This window comes from Natator depressus, chromosome 14, assembly GCF_965152275.1.
Source record: "Natator depressus isolate rNatDep1 chromosome 14, rNatDep2.hap1, whole genome shotgun sequence".
Classification (NCBI taxonomy): domain Eukaryota; kingdom Metazoa; phylum Chordata; order Testudines; family Cheloniidae; genus Natator; species Natator depressus.
The window spans coordinates 39,359,723-39,375,941 of record NC_134247.1 but is presented as its reverse complement, the minus strand read 5'-3'; the positions used below and the strand labels follow the sequence as shown (position 1 = coordinate 39,375,941).

The 16,219-nt window shown below is 45.8% G+C and overlaps 1 pseudogene; it reads right to left on the bottom strand.

The window, feature by feature from the left end:
• The window catches only part of LOC141998040 (zinc finger protein RFP-like), a 338,200-nt pseudogene extending 323,402 nt beyond the window's left edge, over window positions 1-14,798 (bottom strand).
• Window positions 14,799-16,219: the final 1,421 nt, after the last annotated feature.

Below are 16,219 nucleotides of genomic sequence, written 5' to 3'. Positions count from 1 at the left end.
CCCCCTCCCCCGAGTGACGCCGGGAGCCAGCGGGGCGGGGTGAGTGGAGTGGGGCGGGCTGGGGCCGGGTCGCTTGCTGCTGCTGGTGCCAGGCCCCCGCTAACCCCGCAGGCTGCCCTGGCCCCCGTGTTCCCCCTGAAGGGCGGGGCTCCCCCAAAGCGGTCGCCCCGGTCCGTCCTATGGACAGGACAGCTCTGCTTGGGTCCGTTCTGGGCACCACCAAAAATTATACAAACCTAGCGCCGCCCATGCTAAAACGTTATTATCCATGCAGCTGGATTTGGATGATTCCCCCTTCCCCCATTTCAAACACTGCACCTTGCGCCTGACTGAGAAATAAATCTTAAACTACCAACAAAGTCTCCCTCTCCCTGCATGCAGCATCCAGTCTCACCCCTCCCAGCCTTAACAGGGCCCAGCCGAGTACATCAGTGCCCACAGCCCTGAGCAAGCACCCTGCAGAGAACCAGGCATCCTGCCAGAAGCCATGTTCTGGGCTTCTTTATCTTGCTAAATCTGTCACGTGGTAAATGGGAGATTTCCTCTCACAGCAACCCCTTGGGAGCCTAATGAGTTTCCACATTGGGAACAGGTTTCCACTGAGCGATTTCCTCAGTTTCTACTTATCTTAATTTTAATACTTCCTAAGTCACACAATGTATGAGATCTGTACAGTGGAAGTGGGCTGCAAGCCAGGTTACTTGAGGTACCTCTGATGGCAGGACGGTCAGGGACACTGGGGTCAATGAAATGCTCCACCTTTAGAGAGACAAGGTCCATGGGTGAGGTGGTATCTTTCGTTGGACCAAATTCTGTTGGTGAGAGAGACACGCTTTCCAGCTACGCAGAGCTCGTTTTCAGGTCTGGGAAACTGAAAAAGAGCTCTGAGTAAGCTTGAAAGTTTGTCTCTCTCCCCAACAGAAGTTGGTCCAATAAAAGGTATCAAGGTGACCAGATAACAAGTATGAAAAATGGGGATGGGGTAATAGGCACCTATATAAGACAAAGCCCCAGATATTGGGACTGTCCCTACAAAATTGAGACATCTGGTCACCCTAATATCACCTCACCCACCTTGTCTCTCTAATATCCTGGGACCAACATGGCTACGACAACACAGCCTGCTGAGTCTTCGAAATGTGTTAACGAACACAGGAATCACTTGGTTACATTTTAAGTATTTAGCGAAATGTTTCGATGAAAATCAACGCCGGAGAAAGAAAAGGAGGATTCAAGGGGGTCTTAAAAGGCTGCATGGGTCTTGTAGGGCGAAGTAGTTGCACAGAGACAGATTGAAGGATGGAAATATAGAACATGAAAGAGGAAGATGGGGACTGAGGCTGGAGAATCAGAACAAAGGATAATAGGAATATCTAGTTCTTATAGAGCATTTTTTGTCCATAGATCTCAAAGTACTTTACAGGTGGGGAAGAAGAGTCATAAGGAGGGAAATTGACTTACCTGAAAGTCACGCAGTAGCCCACTGGCAGAACTAGGATTAGAACCTCTATAGCCCAGGGCAGCATGCTATGCCACGACACCATGCTTACACGCCTCTGGAGATGTAGACTAAAGGGTAAGGATAAGGAAGGGGCTGATGAACCTGACACACGCTCTGTACCAAGCATAATATGAGCACTTCAACAGCAACAACCGGAGAATCGCTCCCTTTTTCTCTATTGCAATAAAACGTGCATCTTACTTTGGTGGAGACGCCCTGGGCTGTGTCAGGCTGTTGGAAAGCAGAGCGCACTCAGCAGAATCCGCACAGCGGAGAGCCAGACAGCAAGAAGAGAAGGAGAATTAAAGAAGAAGCTGGGTGTATACACTGAAGTCTGGGCTGCCTGCCAAGCCTGTTTATTACAAGACCCAAGCCTGCGGTAAGATGACTAGAGCCCTGCAAGTCTTCGGATAGCCGGGGAGATCCACTTGGCAGCCACGGATGCGGAGGCAGATATCCATGGCCCATGTTTGTGGATGGCGGATCAGATGAGGATACAAAGTTTGTATCCACACTGGGTTCTAAAGATGACTCAAATCTCACCATGTTTACTTCATCTGGCTGCAAACACAGCTCCAGGGCACAGTGGGATATTCCCATCACCCTTTCATTGAGTGAGACTTGAGTGACATGCAACCCCCACCCTGATCACTTTCCCTGTGCACCCTAAAAGCCTCCCCGCAGCTCCTTGCTATGATGGGGCGCCTGCAGATGTCCCCAGCACGGTGGACATGGGGGAGAATGAGCCCTGCACAGAGAGCAGAGTGACTGGGCAAAGTCACTTTGCAGACACTGCTGTGGGGAAGTGTCTCTTTAAAGGGCCTGCCACGAGCTGAGTAGAACCAGTTCTCAGACTGTGCAGAGCTGATCCGTAGAAGGTCATGGTCACTGAATAAAGCCAAAACAACGAGGAGTACTTGTGGCAACCTGATGAAGTGGGTTTTAGCCCATGAAAGCTTATGCTCAAATAAATGTGTTAGTCTCTAAGGTGCCACGAGGACTCCTCGTTGTTTTTGCTGATACAGACTAACACAGCGACCACTCTGAAACCTGCATAAAGCCAGTGTCCTGCAAGTGCTGGCTGAGTGTTTACTGAACACCATGGCTGCCCTCTCAATTGATGCAGGGGGAGAAGGGGGTGTAACCCTCAGCAGGAAGGACACCTGGAACTCATTGGGGGAAGAGAGGGGAGAAGTGGGGTAAATACATCCTGCATTTTCTTCTCTCCAGACACCCTGTGTAACCCGCTGTTCAGCCCCTCCAGCTGAGCCCAGCCGCAGAGTACTGAAGAGTATTACAGGTAGTGACCCATAAGCCTGACTCTAGCTCAAGGTGTGGTGGGTCATACCTTTTAGCTCTGGAAGTACCCAGTTCAATCCCCAGCGTGTCAGCCAATCTGGGGCGGTCACACCTGTTTGCAGCGCTGGGGAATACCGTCCCTCAGAGCCAGTGCAGGCAAAGGGGCCAGTAACACACCTCCTGTGTCAGTCTACACATGTACATGGGTCGCTCCTGCTGGGGAAGGACGGTTTTGTGTTCAATGCACAGGACTGGCCTGTGGGAAACCTAGATTCAATCCCCAGCTCTGCCACAGGTTTCCTGGGCGACCGTGGGCTAGTCACTGCATCTCTTTGGGCCTCAAGTATCCATCTGTAAGGAATAATAATCCTTCCTGTTCGTTAGCTCTTCGGGGCAGGGACGGTCACTCGCTGTGTGTCTGTGCACAACTGGGGCCTCTAGGTGCTCAAGGAACACACACAAACACTAAGCCTGGTTTCCACACAAACCCGAATGATGTTCAGGAAGCGAGCGCCTGTACTTTGCAACGTGTGACCGACAGTGGTGTGTGCGCTGAATGAACCCAGCCCTGCCAGTCATCACGGTTTGCTGCACAGCTGTAAGCTACAAGCTGGCAGCCAGCCTAGGAGAAACAGGCGATTCTGACATCGCAACCGTTCCAGCGGGTCTCACCGACAGCCGGTGGCTCTGCTGAGCGAGGGAGCAGTGGCCATGTAGAAGCTCAGTCTCTCCGCTTGACAGCCATGGACCCCAATGCTGCAGCCCTTGGGAAACCTGAGAAACCAGCCTGTGCAGCGATGGTCCTCCCAGGCCCATAACTAAGCAAACCCCAGATATTAACAATCACATTTTTCTGGTGAGGTTTTTCCACCTCTCCCTGCCTCCCTTATCATTGGCTAGCCCTGGGACCAGCACAGGTGCGGATGGGGGAAGAGAGCACCCTACGCCGGACTCACCCTGGGCTCAACGCAGGGACGGAGGGGTTGGAGGAGGGTGGGCACTGGACTTCCCTTCACTTCCCTCTGTTGGAGCAAAATCTTAATGCCCCACCCCCCTCACCACCACCCCACCCCTGCCATTGTGCAGAAGAGCCAGGTCTTACCGGTCCAGAGGGAGACCTGGTGGGGCAGGAGGGAATTTCAGTGGCTGCTGCACTCAGAGAGAACCACCCGCGATGCCTGAGGCCCAGCAGAGCCTGCACTGAGGGCTCCTTGTCCACGATATGCTGGGACAGCTGCCCTGGAGTGAACAGAAATAGGTTCCTCCCAATGCGGGAAAGTGAAGATCGGGGCCTTGTCACCAGCATCGATAAATGTCACTTGCCCCCAGTCACAGTCCAGACAAACCCGGATCCTGCTGGGGGCCCGGCTCAGGGGAGGTAGGAGCTCGGAACTGACCCCACCACTACCCAACAGCCCAGATCCCCCCCTCAGGGCTATGACTGATCCCTCCCCATAGACTCTCTGGCCACCCCCAAAGCCCAGAATTGCCCATCCCCCACCTCCACCTCCCAGCAATGTCTCCCCAAGGTGAATCCCTCACAGCCCAGCATGCAGGGATCAGAGCTGCCTCTGTCCTGGGCACCTGAGACTGAGCAGAGATGTCACTGCAGTTCTTCAATCTGTGTAATAGGAGCCACTTCACTGGTTTCTCATTTTGTTGCAGAGGCTTCAGCTCCCCGTGCTGGGGCTGCTCCATTCCCAGCGTCAGAGACACAGCAAGGAAGGTAGTAGATGTTTTCGTGAGAAAGGAGCAGAGGAGACAGGTACTAGCTTTAAAACCCAGAGCTGAGATAAGCGTCCTCTGCTAAATGCATCCTCCACTCCTAGGCCAGGTAACAGCGAGGAAGATGCAACATTGGGGAAGAGCCAATTAAGACCAGAGTAGGAGGTGGCATTGGGTGGGGTAGCCCCATCCTCAGCCCAGAGAGAAGGGAGGAGCTGCCAGCATCAGAGGAAGAGCATCTCCCCAGTCCAGGAAGCAGTGAGCAGCTCTAATGGGAGGGCCCAGCCGTGCCCAGAGGAAAGGCAAGATGTTGGAGAAGAGCGATGGGGAGACCCCCTGCCCCGGGTTGAAGCAGAGGAATGTGTCAGCCCTCAGGGCAGAGAGCTCTTTTCTGGCCCTGCTTGGTGGGAGTGTTTCTGTTCGTCAGCGTGGGCATGAACTCAGCACCAAGGTAACTGTCAGGAGTGTTTGTGTGACTTCAGCTTGGGATCTCCTCACTTTGCAATAGGTTTATTTGTTGGGCTGTGTGTCATGGCTGCTGTCGCTTCGGTTGGTAACTTTAGCTACAATCTCATGAAGCTGTTTTTACTGGAATTTTCTCATAATTTAAAGACAATCTCCACCTGCAGCCTCACCCTGTCTGAATGTTCCTAGGGATTCCCTTCTTTGTGTCACCAGTGCAGACGGCAGAGTGTCTGAAGGGGAAAGAATGAAAGAGACGCAGTTTCAGGCTTTCATATTTATAACAGCTTTCCCATTCTGAACTCCTAGACTTGTGTTTCCATCATGACAGAGAAACAGACAGAGAGGCCCAGAGACACACAGAGGTATTTAATATAAACTAATCTGAAACCTTCTCTTTCCTCCCTCATTCAGGCACCTCCCAGCAAAGGAACCAACACCCTTGCAGCCTCAGAACAATCCCAGGACCCACAATCTGTAAGTGAGATCTACTTTTCCCTCATCATCCCCTCCCGCCCTTCAGACTCCAGTTGGTTTGTCTCATTCACTTACAGCCTTTTGTCGTAACCTAGATTCAGATCATGCAAAGACTTTGACATAAAAGTAACTTTACCCACTTTGGGCCCTTTGACACTAATGGGATATTGAGAGTGTGTGAAATCCTGGCTCTAATTGTGAGCTGTTGGATCTGTTTACTCAGCGTCTCTACAGAGAGCAGCACGATGGGGCCCTCGTCCTCCATAGACAGAAATAGGAATAATAATAAAATCATTTTATTCGTGTGAAAATTGAGGCAGGGGGAAGGTTGACTCCATAAGCCAGATTCACCCCTGTACTGGCAAAAGGAGAGAGGGGAGGGGCCATTTGTGACTCCGCTGTTCAGTGGCTGCAGGGGCCGGTGCAGACCTTGGCAGAGGCTGAGGAAGTTCTGAAGCCAGCCAGAGCTACCTCCCTCTGACAATGGCCCCCGTGTGTCTTGCCCAGCGTGCAGAGTGTCAGAGACCCAGCTTTACACTGTCCACGTCCCTCTGTCCCTGCTCCACTCCCCTCCCTCTTCTACGTGCCCGCACCACCCCCACCCCATTCCCAGCCCTCTCAGGAACCCGCCTTCTGCCTGCAGCTGCTGGGGAGAAGGGACAAGAGGCTGCTGTGCTGGAGGGATCCCTCACCATGGGGGAGGGGCTTTCTCCCTCCCTATGGCCCATTTGGCCCAGACTAGCTGCCGTGCAGCACCAGAGCACAGTGATGGGCTGGGGCCAGCTCTAACAAGTGGCTTTTCATGTAGAGTCTAGATTTTGAGTGTCAGCCTTTATATCCCTGGGCCTGGTTCTCAGAGGGGTTGGGCACCTGCAGCTCCCACTGACTCCCCCTGCAGCTGTGGTGGCTACACAGCTCTGGAGCACCTGCCCTGCAGTTCTCTAGGTGGGAGAGAGAAACTCAGGTGCCCCAAATTCAGCCATTTTGCTAAATTGGGGCCTTAATACTGTAAACTTTGGTAGGTCATGAATTAATGTGAGCCATCCTGATGCCTGGGCTCCTGCTACATCTGCTCCGTTTGTCTGCTTTCCATCCACTAGTTATTATGCTCACTATTGAGAATTGGTACAAGGGTCATTTCTTATGCATAAGTTTGGAGAGACTGAGATTGTGCGTTTATACTGAGTGACTTGGCTTTGGCCTGGTTATCAGTTTGCTTGACATAAGGGACAGGTCGCTTTAAGTGACCTTCTTATTAAGTGATGGGTTCCTAAGTTGCTATGTTGAACAAAGAGATGTTTTGACCACACAATGTGCTTAAGGACAACAGACACCCAAATTGTACTGCCCGGGAGCAGTTAGCGAAGTCCAAAAATCCCTATGAGGAGAAAAGAGTCAAAGTGAGCTATGCATAATTAGAAGTAATAAGACAATCAGAAAAGAGAATAACATGAAAATATCTTGGACAGCAAAAGACCTGACAATAAAAAAGTTCACGAATGTGATTTGTATGAGTTATATAAGATACAAATATTAAATAACACTCAAAGGTGATTGGAAAAGAACTAATAAATATGTAATTTGGATGTGTATAATATGTCAGACATTGTAAGGGGTAATAAGAGCTTCATAGGAGAAATCCCCCATGACCCACCTATGCCCCAGGAGAAGGGAACTGGCCAGCATTTCTTTCTATATGCAATGGCAAGTATCAAATGTCCCCATGGTTGGTGATGGGGCACTAGACAGGGAGGCTCTGAGTTACAGAGAATTCTTTGCCGAGTGTCTGGCTGTTGGGTCTTGCAAAAATGCCCAGCGTCCAACTGACCACCATATTTGGGGTCGGGAAGGAATTTTCCTCATGTCAGATTGGCAGAGAGCCTGCGGTTTTCCTGCTTTCCTCTGTGGTATGGGGCACAGATCACTTGCAGATTTAAGCTAGTAAATTGTGGATTCTCTGTAAATTGAAATCTTTAAATCATGATTTGAGGACTTCGGTAACTCCGCCAGAGTTTAGGGGTGAATTGCAGGAGTGGGTGGGCGAGGTTCTGTGGCCTGCAATATGCAGGAGGTCAGACTAGATGATCATGATGGTCCCTTCTGTCCTTAAAGTCTATGAGTCTAAATTGTTTAAATAAGGAGTGGAGTCTTTCTAAAAGATTTGCTGTAGCTCAACAAGACTGTATGGGCTCAATGCAGGAATTATGAGGGGAAATTCTCTAATCTGTTATCCAGGTCAGACTAGATGGTCCACATGGTCCCTTCTGGCTTTCGTAGCCAATTAGTTCATTTTATTATCCATCTAGTGTTGTGCTGTGTGATGTTATGATTAACTCACATGCTGTGTTACATATAATTAATGTAGGCTAAACAGATTTCAGTTGTAGGATAATAGAAGTATAAGGTTGATAAGTATTTAGGTGTGATAAGTATGCATTAGGTATATAAGTAAAGCACAGCGGAAATGCTTTCATACAATGAAGGCTACACACAGATGAATGACACAGTGAAACCTGTGTCGGGCAACTTGTGATGCCATTAATCTGTAATTAAAATCCAAAGTTATTACCCATTAGACTGGACAGCAACTCGGTACCTTGTACTCCTGGGCGGCTTCCTGTATGGGAACCACCGTGTGAGCACAGTGAGCCCAGGACTCTCTGCAAATCACACAGATGGGGGTTTGATCCTCTTCACAGATCAGTTTCAGAGCCTCCTGGTGTGTCTCACACACCCCGTCCCCTCCTGTTCCCTTTGCTGCCTGGAAACTCAGCTGCTTAGCGATTTCTACGACATTTGCCAGCTGCCTGGTTTCTCTGTTGCAGTTTCTCTGCACTGAGGGCTCTGCAAAAATTGTGCCCACACTCCAGAGTGACAGGTTCTGTGAAATACTCCAGACAGATGGGATGGCACATGTAGACAGGGGCGGCCCTAGACTAGCTGCCAGCGACTGGCGCCCTAGGTGAACCATGCAATCGGCGTTCCTACCCCAAACCCCAAGGGCAGATCTAGGCTGAGGTTTTTGGTAAACTGGGAAACATTTTGTCCCTTTTCTCCTTTTAATGCTTTTAAGCATTTTTTTTTTTTAAAACAGAAGCTTAATTATTTGGTTTGTCTGTTCCTCCATCCGTCCACCCAATGTTTCTGAGATCAAATAAAATAGAGACACAAAATTTTCAGAATAGATTTGTACACAACAGCTCGATGATATTTCAGTCTGATTTCAAATAGAAATGCATTAAAAATGTTAATTATAATTTTTATTATTACAAATCCAAAAACATCCATTTACGCTATCCTGCTTTAACTGCCATTGCCACCACATCCAATATAGAAAGAAATAAGAAAACTCTTCAATGAACTTTAACCTGTATTTACAAAACACTCCGAATAAAAAACACTCTGTGCTCTTAAAATGTGACTTTTCTTGCTTTTAGTTTTGAAAATTCAGTCACTAGTTGTTTTAGATCCAGTTTTCCAGCTATTTCATGCTCTATTGACATTGTGGCAAGTCCAAGAAGTCTCTCTTGCACCATTGTTGAACGCAGATATGTTTTTTTCAATTTTAACTTTGAGAAGCTACGTTCTCCACTAGCTATGGAAATTGGCAAAGGTAAAAGAATGCGTAGAGCTATAAAAATGTTTGGAAAACTGTTATACCAATAAAATAAAAACCAGAAGGATCTTATTAAAGGGGAAAAGGCAAAATACCACATTTATTGTGAATACAGAAAGAATCATAGTAAGCAGTTAGTTATAGCTATAACATTCCATTCAATTTCATATTTATTCACACAGTCATTCATACACACACACACAGACACACACACACAGAGGTTCTGAAAGGTTGTTATCATTGTTACCAGCCTTAGAGTTGCTCATGCCAAGCCACTGGCCAGGTGGCCTGGACATGAGGAGGGAGCAGGGCCTCGTCAGATGCACATCGGATGCTCCTGGAAGTTGGTTTGCAGAATCAGACCCCAAAGTTCTCACTTTCTAGAGTCCATTTTTATAGGAATTTCTTCCTATGCCAGTCTATGGGAATTGCTTCATCATGCTGTTGCTGAATCAATCAGCAGATGTCACATTCCTGACGGCTCCGTGCTGCCGGATGTTATCTTGTTCTTTGGTTCTCCCATTCTTGAGGCTGTTGGGTGGATTCCAGTCTGCCCTCCGGGGGTCCTCTGGTGATTTCCACTTGACGCCTTCTTCAGCCGATGGACACTGCATTCTTAGGCTGGCACCTCCCTGATCATTCAGTTATTATCCACACCAAGCATCCATCCACATACATCCTCTATCTCTATTTTAATCACAATTGTTAACAAAGCGAGATGAATACAACAAAAGGGCGGGGAGTCTCTGGGTGCTGTTTCTATTGTTACAGAGTATTGCTTTGAGTCTCTCTCTGTGTGAGTAGTTGTTGTTACAAAGAATTGCTTTGAGAACAGACTCTGTCTTAGAATGTACTAACACAATTAGCAGCTTGCAAGTTTCACACAGAGGGGGAGAGAAACAGTACCAAAAACCAAGAGACCTCTTAATTAGTAATACCCTGAAATTTAAACTATGGGGAATCAAACTCATTTGTGATTTTAATACAGAACTTCTTTAATATGATCCAACATAATCCCCCTTTTGACACTAAGATTTATAATCGTCAGTGTCACTTTCTATGTAGCCTATTCAAGAGAGGGTACTGTGAGGCAATTTGAGTTTGTGATTCCAATTCATCCCACATACATGATCCTAGTGATGTATCTTTACTACAAAGTTCTGGGGCAACAGGCAAGGTGAGGCACACCCACTTTTGAGGAGTCCATTCGGTACAACCTCTAGTGTCCAATAGCTTCCCTCCCTCCCCAGCCCACTGGCTTGAGGGCCAGGGTAGCCAGAAGGATCCCATGTGTAATATGGGAAGTGGGCTAACCTTCAATACCTTTGCCTGCAGGGACTGTTGGTGTGCAATTTTGACAACAATTTCTCCCATTAACAAGTCTGGTTTACGATACTGGAAACGTATTACATCCATTCATATTGATAAGTGTTAAACAATGATCTCTTTCTTTGTTTTAACAAATGCATCAATCCCTTAATATTTCCCAATATGACCCATAACATTTTGTGTTCCAAAGTAGCTAGGGCAAGTATCTGCACTTCAGTGCATCCTATAGCTATGGCTGTGTAGTTTCCTATTTCTAAATTTTTTTCTTATGCATAAGCCATGTGGTAGTATTAAGCCATTGCCAAAGATTCCATCGGGCTTTTAAGTTACCCAGACCAATTTGGACCAAGTCTACATCGCCATGTACTTGTTTTTGTATCAGGCTGTCCTGTAGCTGGGACAGAGAGCTTAATTTATTTTTAAGTACCTGCAGGTCTTCAGTATTTTTTTTTTAAACACACAGCAGTGCTAGCAACAAGACAAGACAAAACATAGAACACAAAACACAATTTCTATTGTGACAGTAGATTCATGGTATTGGGTTGCTCTTCAGCTGGCATCAGCTTTTCCTGATTTTCTGAAAGACAAAAGAACATGTTTCTACCTCTTTTGGGGTGGCAGATTATTGCTTAAAATATTTCTTTTACAAATACCCTTGCTGATTGCTGGCAAAACAGAGGAATTACCCCCATATTTTCCTGTTTTTTTCTATAGGCAGGCCAGGTTTAATGGCTTTGATCTTTTAAGGGTTATGGGGAAATTATCCCACTGTTTAGTCATGAAATCCCTGAGGTGGGGTACCTCAGTTTCCCTTCTTATACAGCAGACCAAGTTTATAATGTTTTTCCTGCTGTGTTAAGCTTTAAGTTTATTTACAGGTAATAGCTGAGAAGCATCATTACCATACGACCTTAAAGGGTTTTTCTAAAAATCATACACACTATACGTTGTTACAGGGGTACTTATTATTAAATTTATTAAAATTATCTTGTTATCCCATGCCTTTTATTTAGACATTTTGTTTGCTGACCAGGTGTGTCCCTTATCTGCAGCTCCTTTGTGCTGCTAGTTCTTTCCTTCCTTTATCATTTAGATCATTTGCATTTTCACGGACGCTTCCTGCTTTTGGATTTAAAGCCATCAGCAGCTCAGAGACTCTATCTTAAAAGAGACACAATCAACTTTCACCAGAGTTTTGATCACTTTTAACTTCTGCTTCCAAAACACACGGCAACCTGAAAAAGAAAACCCAACCTATTATGGTCCCTTTGGAGCCCGAATAGCATTTTAATTAAGTAGCATGGTATGTTTGCATTTCTTTTGCCCCTTCTACAATATGCATGTTCTGAGGCAAATGCACATTCCTTCCATAGTTTAACTTCTATAACATGATCCAGATCCATTTTTACATAAGGTGTAACTATTTCTTTTTTTTTTTTTTTTGCTTACAGAGTTTTCATGTACCTTTATCAAAGTGACAGTCTGATTACTCAGAGCCATTTTAAGGCTCCCTGTTTCTAACATTGCTTCTTTTTGTTTTGTGCACCTCACCCCTGCTGTTGCTTCAGAGGGGCACTGTCCTTTTTTAATTTCTTATTTTTTTTTTTTTTTTACTACAGCTCTCATCTGCTATTTTCTTACAAAACAAAAACCAACCAACCAAACAAAAAGAATCCAAATTTTTTTTCTATTCTCCTCATTTTGACTGCCCTGCTGCAGCCACAACTTAAAAACATTTTAAATTTTGTAAAGCATTGAGTTACCTTGTAAGGGTTAAATGCCAAATCCCAAAGCCAAACAACGCTAATTACCTGTGTCTAGCAAAAAGGTCTGTCAGTTTTGCAACTTTGAATTAAGAAAAGGAGGACTTGTGGCACCTTAGAGACTAACCAATTTATTTGAGCATAAGCTTTCGTGAGCTACAGCTCACTTCATCGGATGCATACTGTGGAAAATACAGAAGATGTTTTTATACACACAGACCATGAAAAAAAAGGTTTTTATCACTACAAAAGGTTTTCTCTCCCCCCACCCCACTCTCCTGCTGGTAATAGCTTATCTAAAGTGATCACTCTCCTTACAATGTGTATGATAATCAAGGTGGGCCATTTCCAGCACAAATCCAGGTTCCCCCCCCCCCCCCCCAGGTAACAGGAGAGTGGGGGGGAGAGTGGGGGGGGAGAAAACCTGGATTTGTGCTGGAAATGGCCCACCTTGATTATCATACACATTGTAAGGAGAGTGATCACTTTAGATAAGCTATTAGCAGCAGGAGAGTGGGATGGGGGGAGAGAAAACCTTTTGTAGTGATAAACACCCTTTTTTTTCATGGTCTGTGTGTATAAAAACATCTTCTGTATTTTCCACAGTATGCATCTGATGAAGTGAGCTGTAGCTCACGAAAGCTTATGCTCAAATAAATTGGTTAGTCTCTAAGGTGCCACAAGTACTCCTTTTCTTTTTGCGAATACAGACTAACACGGCTGTTACTCTGAAACTTTGAATTAAAAAGTCAAAAGAATTTTTAGTGGCATTACTTAAAACAAAAACAAAACCAATTGGTCCTTAGAACTTTACATATTTACACACACACAGACAGATACATACACATTTTCTTTTCCTTAACATCCCTTCCACACTGCTCTCTTTTTTACATCTTACATTCCCTTTATACATTTGAGGCAGTTAAGTTCCAATAGAACCCCCTTATGTTCTTTTAGCAAATTTGACTAAATTGTCCAGTCAAATGATTTTAATCAGATAGTTTATTTTTGCCTGGCTAATTTACAGACATTCCTTTGGAAAGGGCCCATTTTTCCTTCAGAATGGCTGCAAAGAAACCAAGAATGCTCTTTCTCTAACACTTTTCCTTTTTAACATTTTCACAAAGTTTAGCTGCTTAATTCCCTCAAGCCTCTGCAGAGTTAACCTTTTTACTACAGGACAGGCCTAACAAAGAAAATAATAGAACGCCACTAGCCGTCACCTTCAGCCCCCGACTAAAACCCCTCCAACGCATTATTAAGGATCTACAACCTATCCTGAAGGATGACCCAACACTCTCACAAATCTTGGGAGAAAGGCCAGTCCTTGCCTACAGACAGCCCCCCAACCTGAAGCGAATACTCACCAACAACCACATACCACACAACAGAACCACTAACCCAGGAACCTATCCTTGCAACAAAGCCCGTTGCCAACTGTGCCCACATATCTATTCAGGGAACACCATCACAGGACCTAACAACATCAGCCACACTATCAGAGGCTCGTTCACCTGCACATCCACCAATGTGATATATGCCATCATGTGCCAGCAATGCCCCTCTGCCATGTACATTGGTCAAACTGGACAGTCTCTACGTAAAAGAATAAATGGACACAAATCAGATGTTAAGAATTATAACATTCATAAACCAGTCGGAGAACACTTCAATCTCTCTGGTCACGCAATCACAGACATGAGGGTCGCTATCTTAAAGCAAAAAAACTTCAAATCCAGACTCCAGCGAGAAACTGCTGAATTGGAATTCATTTGCAAATTGGATACTATTAATTTGGGCTTGAATAGAGACTGGGAGTGGCTAAGTCATTATGCAAGGTAGCCTATCTCCCCTTGTTTTTTTCCTACAAACCCCACCCCCCAAGACGTTCTGGTTAAACTTGGATTATTGCTGTGCACATTGTAAGATGAGCTATTGCCAGCAGGAGAGTGAGTTTGTGTGTGTGGTTTTTGGAGGGGTGTGTGTGTGTGTGGGGGGGGTGGTGGTGAGAAAACCTGGATTAGTGCTGGAAATGACCCACCTTGATTATCATGCGCATTATAAAGAGAGGTTTCAAAGAGGGATGGGCTATTACCAGCAGGAGAGTGAGTTTGTATGTGTGTCTGTGTGTGTGGGGGGGGGGGGGGGGAAGGGTGAGAATACCTGGATTTGTGCTGGAAATGGCTTTCCTTGATGATCACTTTAGATAAGCTGTTAGCAGCAGGACAGTGGGGTGGGAGGAAGTTTTGTTTCATGGTCTCTGTATGTATATAATGTCTTCCGCAGTTTCCACGATATGCTATGCATCCGATGAAGTGAGCTGTAGCTCACGAAAGCTCATGCTCAAATAAACTGGTTAGTCTCTAAGGTGCCACAAGTACTCCTTTTCTTTTTTCTTTTTACGAATACAGACTAACACGGCTGTTACTCTGAAACCTGTCTTTTCTCTTTGTAATTATGCCTGGGGGTGCCGTACATAGGACCTTCTCCCCCTTCACCTGCTGTTACTTGTTTAGAGGCAAAGCCCAATTTTTGTTTCAGACTTTTAGTGATTCACAATGACTACGATTTGCATGTGCTCTGCCATGCTTCAAGGTTAATTTCTTTACCATACCTTGGAGCACATGATTCTCCCTTTCAATTTTCTCAGAGGCTTTAGCTTGGTCTGCCAGGAATCTTTCTCTCTTTTTGCATTCCTGGAGTGCCTCTTTCACTATTTTCAGCTGACTTTGGGTATTTCTAGCCAGCACTTTCCAATTGTCTGCTCCCTTTTCCGTTTGTGCCTTTTCCTCTTTACATGAAGACAAGCGGAGGTAAGAATCCTTACATGCCTCCCACAACAACCAAATTGCTGCTGCATCTCTTTTGGCAGCACTAGAAGGTTTGTCTATGAGGATATACTGAGCCAATCTATCCTCTAGGTCTGAAATAGTGCAGACATCAGCTAGGGCTTGTTTAGTCCAAGGACTGTGCCCAAATTTTTGAAGGATTTGTTTAAAAGGTGTAATTTCTTTAAGAAAAGGTGAGGTTGGAGTTCCTTCTGACTCCATTCCTCCCTCTGGTACTGGCTTACCCTGTTTTCTTTTAAACATCTTAACACGGACATTTCAATCTCTTTGTCACTCCTGGTATTACTTAGCAAGTGATACAGCCTAGATTCTGAAATCATAGCTTATCAAATTTCCTCGTCACACCTAGCACAGGTCAGCGAGTGACACAGCCTAGATTCTCTGAACCTGCTATTCCTTATTCCAGCGAATAGCTTATCCTGGCCCTTAGGCCTTCTTGCTGTCCCTGATACCTTAGTGAGCAATAGGGCTTAGGTTTAGTAATCGTAGCTTAATCTATGTGTGTCTCCCCTGCTACCTTCCTGGAGGCCAGCAGGTCCGGTTAACCTGTTTCTCCCTGCTACCTTCTCAGAGGCCAGCAGGTCTGGTTAACCTGTTCTTTTTTTAGTAACCTTAGCTTGATTTATAGACTTTTCCCTGCTACCTTCCCGGAGGCCAGCAGGTCTGGTTAACCTGTTTTTCCCTGCTACCTTCTCGGAGGCCAGCAGCCGTAATAGAAATGCCTAGATCAACAGAGCTGGCGGTGTGCACACCAATATTTATGATAACTGAGGTTTTTTAGCAGTATTCCCCCTTTCACAATTCTCCACCAAAATGTTATACCAATAAAATAAAAACCAGCAGGATCTTATTAAAGGGAAAAGGCAAAATACCACATTTATTGTGAATACAGAAAGAATCATAGTAAGCAGTTAGTTATAGCTATAACATTCCATTTAATCTCATATTTATTCACACATTCATTCATATACACACACACACAGGTTCTGCAAGGTTGTTATCATAGTTACCAGCCTTAGAGTTGCTCATGCCAAGCCACTGGCCAGGTGGCCTGGACATGAGGAGGGAGCAGGGCCTCGTCAGATGCACATCGGATGCTCCTGGAAGTTGGTTTGCAGAATCAGACCCCAAAGTTCTCACTTTCTAGAGTCCATTTTTATAGGAGTTTCTTCCTATGCCAGTCTATGGGAATTGCTTC